This window comes from Peromyscus eremicus, unplaced genomic scaffold (genome assembly GCF_949786415.1).
Source record: "Peromyscus eremicus unplaced genomic scaffold, PerEre_H2_v1 PerEre#2#unplaced_1340, whole genome shotgun sequence".
Lineage (NCBI taxonomy): Eukaryota > Metazoa > Chordata > Mammalia > Rodentia > Cricetidae > Peromyscus > Peromyscus eremicus.
This window is the reverse complement of record NW_026735575.1, coordinates 81,186-96,039: the sequence shown is the minus strand read 5'-3', so window position 1 is coordinate 96,039 and position 14,854 is coordinate 81,186.

The following is a 14,854-nucleotide window of genomic DNA, read 5'->3' as shown; positions in this document are numbered from 1 at the left end:
TCATAGCACTATTCTCCCCTCTGGCCAGCAGGTGGCGCTGCTGCTCACAGAATTCCTCCAACTCCGGCACCTCGGGGCACTGATTTCTCACAGTCATATTAATGCCTCCTCAGCTATTCCCTTCCTAGTTGTAGGAATTTTCTAGAAGTCCCCACTGCCTGATCATAATTCTAAGCCCTCAGTTATTTTTCCCAGTGTATTTTATTAGCATATGTTGTATATAATGATGGATTGCTTGGGTCATAGTCTCCTCCCTGCCTGTTGCTCGCTCTCCTCCTCCGCTCTCCCTGATCCCCTTCCTCTTCCTCACCAGCCCTCCCTCTTCTACTCTCAGGCGTGCACACGTGTGGGTGTAGTTCTGTGCCTGTGTCCCGTTGAGTGTCGTTAGGGCACCTTACCAGTGTTTACAGTACTAAGGGCGATGAGAAAATGCCTCTTCCTCCCCTGTCAACCCTGTCTGTCTGTCTGTCTGTTTTCCCAGACAGGGTTTCTCTGTGTAGTCCTGGCTATCCCGGAACTCACTCTGTAGACCAGGCTGGCCTCAAACTCACCGAGAACCACCTGCCTCTGCCTCCTGGGATTAAAGGTGTGTGCCACCACCTCCTGGCCCGCCATCAACCCTTAACTGAGCATAAATCCTCGGGAAGGGGTGGGACCCCGTGAGCCCCCAGGACAGTGTTAAGGACTGGGCCAATCCTGTGCAGATCTTGTATGGGTGTGAGCAGTACTCACAGCCGCTGTGAGTTCAAGAGTGCCCAGAGGCAGTGCCCACCCCCCCATACCCCCCCCCCCCCCCCCCGGTTCCCCTGCTCTGTCTCTTCTGCGGTATTCTCTGAGCTGGAGATACCCTGCCGATGTGTCATATATGGCATTAAGTCCCCCTTCTCTCCAGTGGCTCTTAACACATTCTGTACCTTGCTTACTCCTCTGACAGGTTGGAGCTCCGCCAGCCTGTCCTTGGCTTTGCTATAGCCTCTCTCAGGCTCTGTGGCGTTTGATCTGTCTTCTCCTTATCTTGCTCCTGTGACTTTGCCTTGACTCACCCCCAGACAGCACTTTCTTAGTTGGGGCCCGAAGCTATATCCTGGGACATCCTGGAGTCAGGCCTTTCGGAGACAGCCTTTGCCCTCTGGACAGGTGTTCATAGTGCATTGTCTGGCTTGATGGACGGAACAAAATGAGTGTTCCTGTCCCCGTGCACGAGGCAGCTGATCTGGCTTAAATGTTCCTTCTCTCCTCCAATCTACTCCCGGCTCAGAAATCTCATCTAGTCCTTACCAGGTCTGGCTCTGCCAAGTTCCCTAACCCCTAGAACAACGGGGTCTCCCATGGTCTCTGCCAGCCTAGTGACTCCCAAGGATCCTGTCTTCCAGAAGCAAGAGTCTGACAAGTGGGTAGAGGGTATCCTGTGTGTCTGGCGGGCACCGGAATCCTCTTGTCTTCCTAGGAGAATGTGGGAGAATTCTATCTCTTCTCCCTGTGCTTAAGGCTCCTTCACACGCAGATCATTCAGGAGGCACCAGAGAGGTCCCCTGTTGCACACGGTCAGTGGGTATTGAGTATAAAACCTTGGTTTCTCCACCCCCAAACGGATTCCTTACTTGTGGCTTAGATGAAACAGCTTGGAGCTGCAGTCTTTGTACACAATGGGTGCCTAATACATGTTAGTTAAACAAACACTGCCCCATGCTCCCTTCTCCCAGAGGGATTGGCTAAAGCAGCCTGGGATGCCCCTGCCCCTTCTGTCTTCTCCTAAAGAGGCCCATCTGGTCCTAAGCTGCTTCCTCTTTCCTGGGAAAAGGCCCCTGGCTTCCCTGGCACTGACAGAACGGGTTCCGGTGAGTCAGGGCAACGGGAAGCCACGGCTCTTAGATCCTTGGAAACTAAGCAAGGCTTGGAATAGAGAGAGAAGGCCCTCGGGGCTCTGCCCTAAGCCTGGGGAGGGGCCAAAGGCGGAGGGGAGGGAGCAGTTGTGTGGGCAGGGGCCAAGATGAATGAGCCGCTTCTGGAGCCGTCACTGGAAATAGGAGAAGTGGCCACAGGCAGTGACGCTGGGGCCAGGGCAGGAGGCCTGTAAACAAGGAAGCCACCTGGGGGAGTTGCAGGGCGGCCGCTGGTCCTGGGGAGCAGGTGCTTCCTGAGGCCCGCCCTTGACAGGGCCCTAGGGGCCGCCTCGGCCAGTTGCCCTCTGGCACTAGGGGGCGCTGTGGACCGGCGTCTGGACCGCACTGCTGTCTGCCAGAGCTCCTATGGAGTGTGGCTACTGGAGGGTGCGCCCACCCAGAGCCCTAGGCCCCCTGTGCAGCTGCCCCCCGTCCCATCCCCAAAGCACACTGGCCAAGGGCACTAGCCCGGACACTGAGGGCAAAGGGCTCACGCTGGCCAGCCCGGGCGTGAGCTCATTCCTCCTCCTCCGCGACTACTACAAATTCTCTGGTTCCTGCCCCTCCCCTGTAAGGCTCAGGTCTCAGGCCAGGGCCTGGCACCAACTCTGTTGGTTGGGAGGGGGCTCCAAGGCCACCAAGGCAGCTCCTGGCTGCCCTTGGCGCTGCTCCCCCCCCCATCCCCTGGCGCCAGGGAAACAAAAGGTTAGGGGCCCAGAGGGACTTATCTGTCCCCACCACCATTGGGGGGGGGGAGGGGGCAAGAGGGGGCACACCTCCTCTCCACTCCCCCAGCACTACTGATTCTTCGAGACACTTTCACAGGCGGAAATTCCCAGAGGTCAGAGGAGGGAAACGGTTAATTCCTTTTATTCAATGGGCCCCCCCTCCACACCACCCCCTAACTTCCTCCCTCCACTTCCCGCCCCCCCCTGTGTGAACAGGAAGTGGAGAGGAAAAGGCTCTGAGCAGAGCAGCTGGGAGCAGGAGGCAGGGAGTGGGCAGTAGGGCCTGGTGCCAGCCCTGCCCCTCGTGGTTGCTTGCTGGAGAGACAGAACAACCATGGCTGGGTATAGAACTTGCAGCTTCACTGGAACGAGGCAGCTGAACTGGGGCAAAGCCCATTCTCTAAGCCCCCTTCCCCCAACCTGCTGCCAGGCCAGAGGCTACTTGTCTGGAAAGTGCAAGCCATCCTTTGCCCAGACCCCAGCTGCCCTGGCCACTGTGGCCTCAGCCATGCTGCTGGGCTGGACATCCCGAGGCTGGAGGGCAACAAGCAATTCATGCCGCCTCCAGCCTGGCATTGGCTCCACCACTCAGCCCCTTGGCCCTGCCAGGTCTTTGAAGCTCCGTCCCAGCTTCCTGTTTGGGGCAGCCGATGCCAAGGCCCCTCCCCCACCATTGTTTTGTAGAGACCATAGGTCCATCTGTTGCCCCCATGGTGGGGCCCCTAGGCAGTACCACACGGGAGCAGAACCACAAAAGACCCTGCTGGCAGCTTTTTCTCCTTGGGAGCAAGGCTGTCCCTGCAGCAGGTTGAGGATAAACAAACCCTCAGGAGCAGGCCTGGAGGGCCATGAGATAGCAGGGATGCCACTGAGTAAGCAGCTCTGGTGCTTGGGCATCTCCAGCCTTCTGCTTCCTCCTACACCTCAGCATGGAGATGATCTATAAGCCGACAGGAGAGGGGCAGCATTCTCCCGCTCAGATTCCAAACGGCAAGAGTGGTAGAGAGGCTTTGATAGAGGAGATTCCACTTTGCAGATGCCCACGTCTGGGTGACTTCCTTTCCCAAATAAGCTTGCCTTTGCTCAGTGTTTGCCTTGAAGTAAGCCTTGAGCTGAGTAGCCAGTACCCATACCGTGATATCACAGGATGTCAAATGGCCCCAGGTCAGTGGCCAGCAACTGATGCCCACGGAGTCCAAGCCAGGGCAGAAAAAGGAAAAGGGTACTAGTGTGACTCCCAGGAAGGTGTTGCTGCTCCTGGTTCCCAGACTGCTGTGGTCAAAGGTCTGTTTGTGTTTCCCAGGCACACGGCAGGTGCCATATTATCTCTGCAGCTCACTCTTGCCCCTAACTCACTATCACAGGCCAACCTCACAGTTCCAGGCTGGTTTTCCCCCTCACCTCTCCAGAGGGGTTAAACCCCAGAAGTGGTCTAGCCCACTTGTTTTACCACACCCCCAACCCAGAACTCATCCTGCTCCTGGCTCTCAGAGGGCTGGAGCTCTGAGACTTTAGCTAGAGACCATAGAGTGTTATGGGAACTCTGCTTCCAAAAGGCTCTCTGCGACTGCACAACACCTGAAATGGATATGTGAGTGTCTAGTGGAAGCCAGGATGGGTGCCCATGCCTCCTATTCACCTGGCCTGGCCTCTCCTTCCCAACTCTAATGTGTATGAGATGCCAGGCTGCCAAGAATCTCGGTTTGAAACTACTGAGCTGCCATTCCTACAGCCTGGTTTACAAAAATCTCTGAGGCTCTCATACTCATTTCCATCACCAGCCAAAAAGGCTGGAGCTGAAGGAGAGGGAGGTGACATGGAAAGAGTGAGGATAAACCTCTCCCTGGGTTTGTCAGCCATCAGCCTAGCCACACCCTTGGACCCATCTCTTCACCTGCAAGATAAGAATATAATAGAGCCGGGCAGTGGTGGCGCACGCCTTTAATCCCAGCACTCGGGAGGCAGAGCCAGGCAAATCTCTGTGAGTTTGAGGCCAGCCTGGTCTACAAAGTGAGTTCCAGGACAGGCACCAAAACTACACGGAGAAACCCTGTCTGGGGGGGGGGGGGATATAATAGACCTTCAAGAGCCGATATGAAGCTCCACTGAGTACAGTGAGGTACAGCAGTCCAGGTACCCCTTTTCCTGAGCTCCACAGCAGCTCCTGTTTCACTCCCACCCTTATCTCAAAAGAATCTTGCTTGGGAAAGCTTTCAAGGTTTCTCGTAAAATGGTGACTCCAGGAAAGAGAAGTCCAAGACCAGAATGAGGACTCTCTCAGGCATGCGGAATGCAGCCCTGGAGTAGCATAGGAATGCTCTCTAGGGCAGCGGGGTCTTGGGTTCCTAGAGGAGCACAGGGCACAGCTCCAGTTCTCCAGCCCGGGGGTGGGGTGGGTGCTGGGCGAGCATCACTCTGGCCACTGACCAGGCCCGGCCCCTTTGCCAGCCTGTCCTTATGGTCCAGCCCAGAGCTTGCACAACAGTCTGGCTGGCAGGCTGTCCCCCGAGAGCCTCAGGAAGTCCCCCTCGTCCCTCTTTGATCTTTAACTCTTGGGTCTGCTGTAGTCCGAATTCCAGACAGATGTCCTCTCTTCCACCTTCTGTTCTTGGCCATGTTGTCCCCAAATCCCAACTTAGGGTGCATCTTTTCTGTGCTTTTCTGCATAGTCCGGCTGGACCCTCCAATGGTGAAGCTCCCATTGGCGGGCGTGGCTCCCGCTTGCTTACCGTGGGTTCTCCTGACAGCAGGCATCTTCCCAAGTGTTCTGCCCACTTCGATCCCTGTCCCAAACTGCAAGTGACAGGGCAGGATCAGCCGACAGAGCCCCCTCCCTCCCTGTATCCCCTGAACCGTCAAGGTCTCTTGATACATTCCATGTTAAACTGCGCAGCTCTGCAGGCACTCGGTTTCACAATCAAATAATTCCCTTTTGGTTTCCGAGTGGAATTTTTGCTTTTATTTTTTAGGGTTTCTTGGCTTTTTCCTAAAAGCAATCGGTCTAAATTTGTCATCACACATCCCCCATTTCCGTGCCTCAGGGTCCCCTTTCATCCCCTGGAATCTGGAAACCATATGTGTGGGCAGAAACCCCCCAGCATCCCCCAGCGCCCTGGCCCAGCAAGGCCTCCACAGACCCAGCACGTCCGCTGGGTGAGAGCTTACACTCCAGGCTGGGACTAGAAAGGGAGTTTCTCTTTGGACCTTCCCAGCTTAAGCTGTGGATAATTCGTGTGGTCTAGTGGTTAGAGCTAGAACACGTGGGGTCTGTCCCCAGCAATCTCTTTGACTAACGCCAGAAGTCTGGGAAAGTCCAGTTGTCCTCTAGGAGACTCAGTTTCCCTACTCATTCAGGAACTCAAGGCTTCCCTACCTAGATCATCTCTTTACCTGCTTGGGTAGAAAAAAAGAAAAAACTTTATCCAGAATATCTCTTTATATTCTGAATCTTACCTACTGAGAAGCTAAAGCAGGAAGATCACAAGTTCAAGGTCTGCGTGGACATGGAGTAAATTCAAGATCAACCTTGACATCCTAGGGAGATCCTGTCTCAGAATTTTAAAAACTGGAGGCAGGGATGAGGATCCAGGTAGTAGCACAGTTAACCAGCATGTGTGAGACGCTAGAATGGATTCCCGGTGTGTCAAAGATAAAGGAAATAAATAAATAGACTGTATTAGCTTGTGGTGTGACAAGCTGCATGACCTGGGACATGACTAAACCTTTTTGCAGGGAGTCAATTTCCTTGCAATGCCCTCCCCCTGCCCCCAATGCAGGATTGAACCTGTGTAGTCACACAGGGCCATATACCTGTGAGGTGGGGCAGGCATTATCCCACTGAGCCACGCCCTGAGCCCCATGCAATCTTTCTGAACCTGTTTCTTTATCTATAAACTAGAGACTGTTATTACATCCACCACTTGATTAAATAAGAAAAAAATTCAGAAGGGCCTAGAGCTCAGCATACTGGAAAAGCCGCTAAGTGGCTGTTGTTAGTGTCAGCGACAAGGCAAAAGGCTGACAGGCAGGAGTGTATTTTCTGTGACTCTGACTTTCCTGCTAGCCTGCCCTGCCCAGATCTTCCCTGGGCCTCCACCAGCTTTAGAGCCACAAAGATGCAGCCAATGTCCTTGTGATCTGGGCTGAGACCTGGCCGCTCTGTCCAGTCTCCATGACGACTGGAGCCCCTCCCCTCCTTCCTTCCTCCAGAGCTTTCTGTTTACTGTAAACAGCTGGGCCCAGCTCAACCCCAGCTGATCCGCCCAGGGCCAGCCAGACCCTCTCTGAACCAGGGCCTCCTTTGATGGATGAAGGTCTTAGGCCCAGTGTCCCCAAGCGCCACAGGCCTTGAACAGGCCACCTCAGCTAGTAGGGAGGGCAAAAGGACAAAGTGGGGACCTGTCACCTCAGACCAGGCCTCAGAGACAAGAAACAGATGGGGTGTAATTGAAGAGGACACTCCATTAGAGCTTGGTGGAAAAGTCTCTGGCTTGGCTTTAGGTTGACCTGGGTGCAAATTCTGTTTATCGACTTGTAAACTACAGATAATAATACCTTCCTGGAGGGGAATGGTTGGCACATGGGCAGATTGGTGATTATGTCTGCAAGGCTGGCTCAGGGTTTGGTTCACACTAGGCTATCGGCTGCATTTGTTAATGCTCATATGCTCGCCTACACAGGGCCCTTGCACAAATCCCGGCTACTCCTTGACCTGGCATGCTTCAATTACACAAGCCTACACACACACACACACACACACACACACACACACACACACACACACACACGAGAGGAGAGAGAGAGGGAGAAAGGTAGACATGTGTCCACAGCAAGCATACATTACATCATTCCATGCTGAGTATGAAAGGAAGTCCACAAGTACCCAGGCATGGTCTAGCTGTTTTCTAAACCCGTCCCTAGGCCTGAGTACACTGACACTGGAGCTGGGACAGGGCTTCCCTCCTCTCTTTGCACGGGTCTCTGGGGTACCCACCTCCTCGCCCAGTGCAGTGTAGCACTACAAAGTAACGCTGTTGGGGTAGGTGTCCCCCTTTCTGCAAGTCAAGGGTTCAGGACACGAGGGTCTGGACTGTCAGGCTACTGGCTCCCAACTCTGAATGGGCTCATGCCGCCCCTTTGATTCCCCTGCAGCCTTGGAAGTGCTGGCCAGTTAGAAGAGACTCCTGGCCTGAGATTTACACTTGCTCTTCCTCTAAGCTCCAGTGACACACAGCACTCCTGGGGCAGAAGCTGGGGTTAGGCAGGGGCATTCATTGACTTGACTCACTCTCCACAGACCCATGAGTAAGTGCCGTTCTGGATTTTCAGACCCACCCCACTCCTGGACACGCTTGTTGGGGTCTTCCAGAGTTGGGTCCCTGGGGTTCCCGAGTACAACCCTGGTGTTCCCTCCAGAGCAGGACTTAGGGGCTGGAGGCCTGGGGGGTCTCGCTGCCTCTGCTGATCCCTCAGCCCCCTTACCCACAGCTCTGCCCCTCTGGAGTTTTTGCCCTTATACCAGTCTGGACTATTTGAGAAAGAAGAGGAGCCCCTGGTACTGAAGTCAGCCCGGCGGCGGACTAGACTGGAAATCCCCCACTTCTTACCTTGGCCACTTAGGGAAATGGCCTCCCAGCAGAGGGCCGCTTCCCGCCAGGGACTTTTCTCCTGGGGATAACACAGACTGCTGCGGGGCAGCCTCAGGGACCCCAGTCTCCTCGACAAGCAGCACTTTAGGCAAGGTGACTATGCCAGACATACACTGCTATGCTATTCTCTCCCTTGCAGGAAGCAGGGCACCATCTGGGACTTAAGGTGGCCAAAGGGAGGCAGGGAGAAGGCCAGCCTATGGAACCAGGGAGATGCTGCCCCGGAGCACGCCGGCCTCCTCTCTTCCAAGCACCCAGTCTGATGGGACAGAAATGCCATTAACTTTCCGGGTTATGTTTCAAATTACTAGATTATTTTTGAAGGTTTATTTTTACTTTGTGTGAGTGTTTGCCCACGTGTATGCGTGTGTACTGTGTGCGTGCCTGGTGGCAGCGGAGGTAAGGAGATCGGATCCCCTGGAACTGGAGTTAGAGACAGCTGTTGAGCTTTGCTGTGGGGGCTGGGAACCCAACCCAGGCCCTCTGCAAGAACACAAAGACCCTTAACGGCAGGGCCATCTCTCCAGCACCAACTGCCCCCAATTTTCTTCTTTCTTTTCTTTTCCCCTCCCTTCAGTACTGGAGACTAAACCATCCCCCAACTCTCATGTCTCTCTGTCTCTGCCTCTGTGTCTCTCTCTGTCTCTCCTCCACCCCCAAGATAATCTCACTAAATTTCTCAGACTAGTGGGGGCTGGAAAGATGGCTCAGTAGTTAAGGGCACTGACTGCTCTCCCAAAAGACCTGGGTTCAAATCCCAGCACCCACATGGCAGCTCACCACTGTCTGTAACTCAAAGGTCTGACCTGCTGGCAAAACACCAATGCGCATAAAATAAAAGTAAATAAATCAAAGAAAATTTTTCTCAGACTGGTGTTTAACTTTCTACTCTTCCGCCTCAGCCTCCCCAGCATCTGGGATTACAGGCCTACACTAACAGGCCAGCACAGATGTTTTATTTTTCCTTATTTTGATTACTCTGTGTGCATGCACACACCTGTGTATATGGTGTATCTGTTGTTGTATGTAGTGTGGTATCTGTGCCTGCTGGTCACGCTCCATTTCACTCCTTGAGTAAAAACGAGACAGGGTCTCCCAGTGAACCTGGAGTCTGCTGTTTTTCCATTCAACTGTCTAGCCAGAAAGTCCAGTGAACCTGGCTTGCTTTCTTTTTTCTTTTCTTTCTTTTTTTAGTTTTTTCAAGACAAGGTTTCTCCGTGTAGTACTGGAACTCACTCTGTAGACCAGGCTGGCCTCAAGAGATCCGCCCGCCTCTGCCTCCTGAGTTCTGGGATTAAAGGTGTGTGTCACCACTGCCTGGCTCGCCCTTCCTCCTTTCCTTTCTTCCTTCCTCCTTTCCTTCCTCCCTTCCTTCCTTCCTCCTTTCCTTCCTTCCTTCCTTCCTTCCTCCCTCCCTTCCTTCCTTCTTTCCTTCCTTCCTTTGTTTGAATGCCGGGAATTGGAACTCAGGTCCTCGTGTTCGCACATCAAGTGCTGTTGTGTGACAAAACTTCTGGAAAGATGCAGCACACACACCAACTCACCCCAGACAGGGAACCCATGACAGACCCAAGTACAGAAAACACCGAAGTCCAACTTGTGAACCAGTGAGTTCTGTCAGAGTTACTCCAAGAATATGGGTGAGGGGTTACTTACAGGAGTAGAAATGACTTAAAGACAGCTACATCACCGAGGCCACCCCAGCATGGGTGACAGGTCACAAAGCTGGGAACCTGGAGCACACAGGTCAGACAGTGTCCTTTCCAAGTGACTAAGTTGGTCTAACCCTCTTCTGGGCAGCTCGGCTGGTTTCTGCTTCTTCAGGCATCTGGTCTGGTCTCAAGAATCTTCTTTGCAGCTTGACTCTGCTCCTCTTGAGAGGGACTCTCAGCTTTTATAGGGAACTCCGGCGGGGTGGGGCCTACTGAATCTGGTCAGTTTCAGGGACTTCCTGAAGTTATTTTGAGACAGGATCTCATTATGTTGGCCTTGAACTCCTGGGCCCAAGCAGACTTGTCAGTTCAGCCTCTTGAGTGATAGGGCATATAAATGCAAACCTGTGAAAACACCAATTTGTATTTACTTTTAGCTGTATTTACTTATTTATTTTTGTGGTACAGTGAGTGGAACCCAGGCCTCAAGCACACTAGGCAAGAATTCTAATGCAGCTCCATCCTCAAGCTGTGTGAATATTTATAAACACAAAGGTTTAACAATGGGTATGGTGCCTTAGGCCTGTGGCATTCAAGAGTTGAAATCCTGAGGCTCAGAAGTTGATGGTCATCCTCAGTGGTATAGAGAGTTCAAAGGCAGCCTGGGCTATGCAAGAATTTATCTGAAGTAAAAATAAAAGTTTTAAAAAGGGCTAAGTTTGGACACGATGACACATGCCTGTAATCTGGGAGGTAGAGGCAGGACCATCAAGAGTTCAAGGTCATCCTTGCCTCCATAGCAAGTTCAAGGATAGTTTGGGTTGTATGAGACCCTGGCTCAATAAATAAAATTAAAATAAAAAAGAGAGTTATAGATCTACCTTAGCATATAAGAGGCCCAGACCCACAAACAAAATGAGAAAGAAGGAAGGAAAGATGCATGTTAAATGTTACTAGAATTCAAGAGGTTGAAGAGATGGCCTCGTGCTTAAGAGAATTTGCTGTTAGCTGGGGGTGGTGGCACATCCCTTTAATCTCAGCACTCAGGAGGCAGAGGCAGGTGGATCTCTGCAAGTTTGAGGCCAGCCTGGTCTACAAATCGAGTTCCAGGACTGCCAGAGCTATACAGAAACCCTGTCTCGAAAAACCCCCCAAAAGAGCACTTGATGTTCTTCTGGAGGACCTATGTTCCATCTCCAGCACTCACATGGTGGCTCATGATTGTAACTCCAGTTCTAAGGGATAAGATGTCCTCTTCTGACCTCCCTGGGCATCAGGCATGTATGTGGTGCACATATATACATGCAACCCATACACATAAAATAAATCTACATTAAAAAAAATGTTATTAAGATTCAGTTTTCATTTTAGCTCAGAAGTAAGTCTAATTAGAATTTCTGTTTCCCTTGACCCTCAGTCTTGATGGCTGCTTTGCCAGGCCCGTACACAGGTCACTGGTATCCACCATGCTTATGGAGGATGAGAGACATCTCCTTGAAGGAGATTACAAGGCATAAGTGGACCAACTATTTTCTTGGTGCATTGCAAACTGGGACTTAGAAAGTCCCGGCCAAAGTCCTTCCGTTCGTGGTCATTTTCTTTGACATTGACCCCTTTATTTGGTGAGTGTGTGTGCGTGCACAGGCAGACGCATGTGCCATTGCACACCTGTGGAGGCCAAAGGACAACTTACAGGAGTTGGTTCTCTTCTTCCATGTGAGTTCCAGGGATCAAACTCAAGTCATCAAGCTTGGTGGCAAGCCCCCTCGACCCTTGAGCCATCTCACTGGCCCTGTTTGTTGTCATTAAATTGAAAGGGACTTAATCATCATAAGCAAAGCCCTGTTGCTGGAATACTGCAGGTTTACCACCTCAAAGACCCAGGCATCCTTACCCTGGCACCACAGCACAGGGAGTGGGAGCTTATCGATCTGGGAATGTAGCTCAACTGGCAGAGGCCTTGCCTAACATACAAAGCCCTGGTTTAGGTCCCTAGCACTCCATAAACTGGATCAGAAATTCATAGTCAGTCTTGGCTACAAAACAAGTTTGAGTCCAGCCTGGAATACATGAAACCCTGTCTCAAAAGAAAGTAGGCATTTATCAAGGAAGAACACACACAGAGCCTGTTTGTCGATGGCCTCTGCTTTCTGGTCTGCTGTGCAAGGGGCCTTCCTGAAGGCCACAGAAAACTGAGATGCTGGCCGTTAGCAACTTTGCCTGTGTGCGCACATGTGCGTGCGTGCGTGCATGTGTGTGTGTGTGTGTGTGTGTGTGTGTGTGTGTGTGTGTGTGTGTTGGGGTGTCTCCCTATGTGGCCTAGGTTAACCTCGAACTCACTGTGTAGCTGAGGCTCTTGCCTTAGTATCCTGAGCTCTAGAATTACAGACTTGACCCATACGCCCAGCTCATGTCTAGTCAGGAGAATCTCCCGACACTGAATCAGACCATTTTCATCTGTGTTATCACAACATGACCATCTGGGTAAGTGAGGCAGGAAATCAATATGGCCATGTTGGAGATGCACAGCCTAAAACATAGCAGGGTGCATTGAATTGCCCAAAGCCACACTGGTTAGCAGAGCTGACGCTCCTGTGTGTGCCCGCTCTTCCTCATGTTCAGCCACAAGGCTGCCTCGGTGGTTCGGAATGCTGACCGGGAAGATATAGCTCCCAAGGCACAAGGGAGTCTCATCCCACATGTCAGGAAGGGGGAAGACTACCTTCCTGCCACTGTAGGAGAAGGCCAACCCAGGACCCTCTCTCTGTCTTTGAACATGTAGCCTAGCTATGGGCAATACTAGGAGAGGGTGTGGGCTTTTTCCAATCCTAAGCTAAGTTACATTTACCCCTGGTGTCCAGCTAGCCTGGCTGGCTCGAGCACCAGAACTTCCTCCTTCATTCAAAAGCTCAGATGTGGAAGGGTGGCCGAGGGAGAGTGAAGGGCAGCCTCAACTTCTAGCCCCACCCCCAACACTGACAGCTGTAATCTGCTTGGGAAAATCTCCTCCCCCGCCCCCCTGCACAGGAAAAAATATTAGTTGTCCTGATAACAAGGAAAACAAAATCCAGCGCAGGGCATCAGAGACTTCCTGAGGCGGAAAACAATGTCCAGGGAGAGCCTCCGAGGAGAAGGGCTAAGTTGGAAGGCTGAGTGGGAACCCTAAGGACACTGGTCCAGTCCTATCCGGCCGGCGGGGGAGGGGGGATGACAGATCGAGGAACTTGGAAAAAAGATTTCCATCCCCCAAAACCTTGAAGTCTGGGCTGTTGCATTACATCCGGGAAATGATTCAGGACAGGGTCACGTCCCCACTCAGGACTCCAGCCCCCTCGCTCAGGTACTCTCAGCCCATCTCTCTTCCCTCCTGGACCCAGCCTGCTTTCTCGGGGACTGTCTACAGGTCCTAAGGGATTGTGAATAAGGTAGAAGAGTCTCTTCCAAGTGACCACCTGACTGAAGCCACTGGGACCCTCTGAGCACGCCTCTCCTTGCCCACAGCCATTTCCCTGGGTAATTTTCCATGGGGGCAAAAAGAGATGAACGCTTGTAAACGCCTTATTCTTTGTCCCTGGGTCAGAAGACTCTACTGCCCATGTTGTCCTCTGGGGCACTGGCTCCTAGGCCCTGTGGGTGGCTGTGCCTTCTGAACACTGTAGGCTTTGTGGGGAGCATCTCCCCACCCCATTATACCTGCAGGGGAGTCCTTAGAAACAACTGCCCCCTAGGCCTCATCTCAGACCAGGCCTATCAGAATCTCTAGGGAATGGTTCCAACAATCCCTGTGTGGGGCCAGGATCGAGGACTCTTGCTCCAGGCCCCTGTGACCCTCCAGTCAGTTTCTGTCTTCTTCCCAGCACCACCATCAGAACTGGACCCTTGGATCCAGGTGGGAGCCCCTCAGAAGTGGCTCCCTAGGCTGGTGGTCTCTGGAGGTGTCTGCAGACCTCCTGCCCCAGCTGGAGACCAGCTGCCCAGCCCAATAGCAGGTTCTGGGTTACCACAGCCCCTCCCTCTGCCTTTCCTTCCCCCTGGGCAATGAAGCCTAGGGCCTTTGTTCTCAGCCAAGAGGAGTGTGACCAGAAACCCACCCACAGTTTAATTACAGCCCCATTCAGTGGCCACAGGCTGGCCACCATCCTCACTCAACCTGCTCTGCTTTGGCCCCATGGGGCCTCCGACCCAGCCCAGCCCAGCGCAGCTCTCCCCATGGTCAGGGTCATGCCAGCTTTGTTCTCAGGAGGACCCAGGTCTCCCCTGCCCCAGTACCTTCTGCACAAAGCATAAAGGCTGTGACCTCCCCGAGCATCAGTGACCCTGATACTGTGCCGGTACTGTGTGTGACATGCTGCCGTGCCAAATTCTGGGCTCTCACAAACTCCTCGGAGTCAGATGTGATTTTGAGCTCATTTTTTTAAAAAATGCTGCTTATTTTATTTTATGTGAGGCATATTTTGCCTGCAAGTACATATGTGTACCACATGCGTGCCTGGTGCCTGCAGAGGTCAGAAGAGGGCACTGGGTTCCCTGGAACTGAAGTTATGGATGGTTATGAGGCTCCAGGTGGGTGCTGGGAACTGAACCTAGGTCCTCAGCAAGAGTAATGAGTGGTCTGCTGAGCCAGACCTCCAAGTCCCAACTCACTTTTTCTTGTTCATAATTAGGTACCAGTCAGTCACCTGCTAGAGCCTGTGAGGACTATGTACTCAGAAAGTCACCCAGCCTGCTCTCAAAGGCCTTGTCAGACAGAGGCACCATCACTAGGTAGTGTCACTTACAGTCCCTGATATCTTCCCAAGGACTCCTACAACCGTGGTAGGTGGAATGTTGCAGTTGCTCCATCCATGGTTGATCAATGGATATTTGGTTGTTAAGTGACTTTACAGCTGAAGGCAGACATCTCAGGGTCGGGCCAGCATGAGCTTCCTCTTACAGCAAATGCA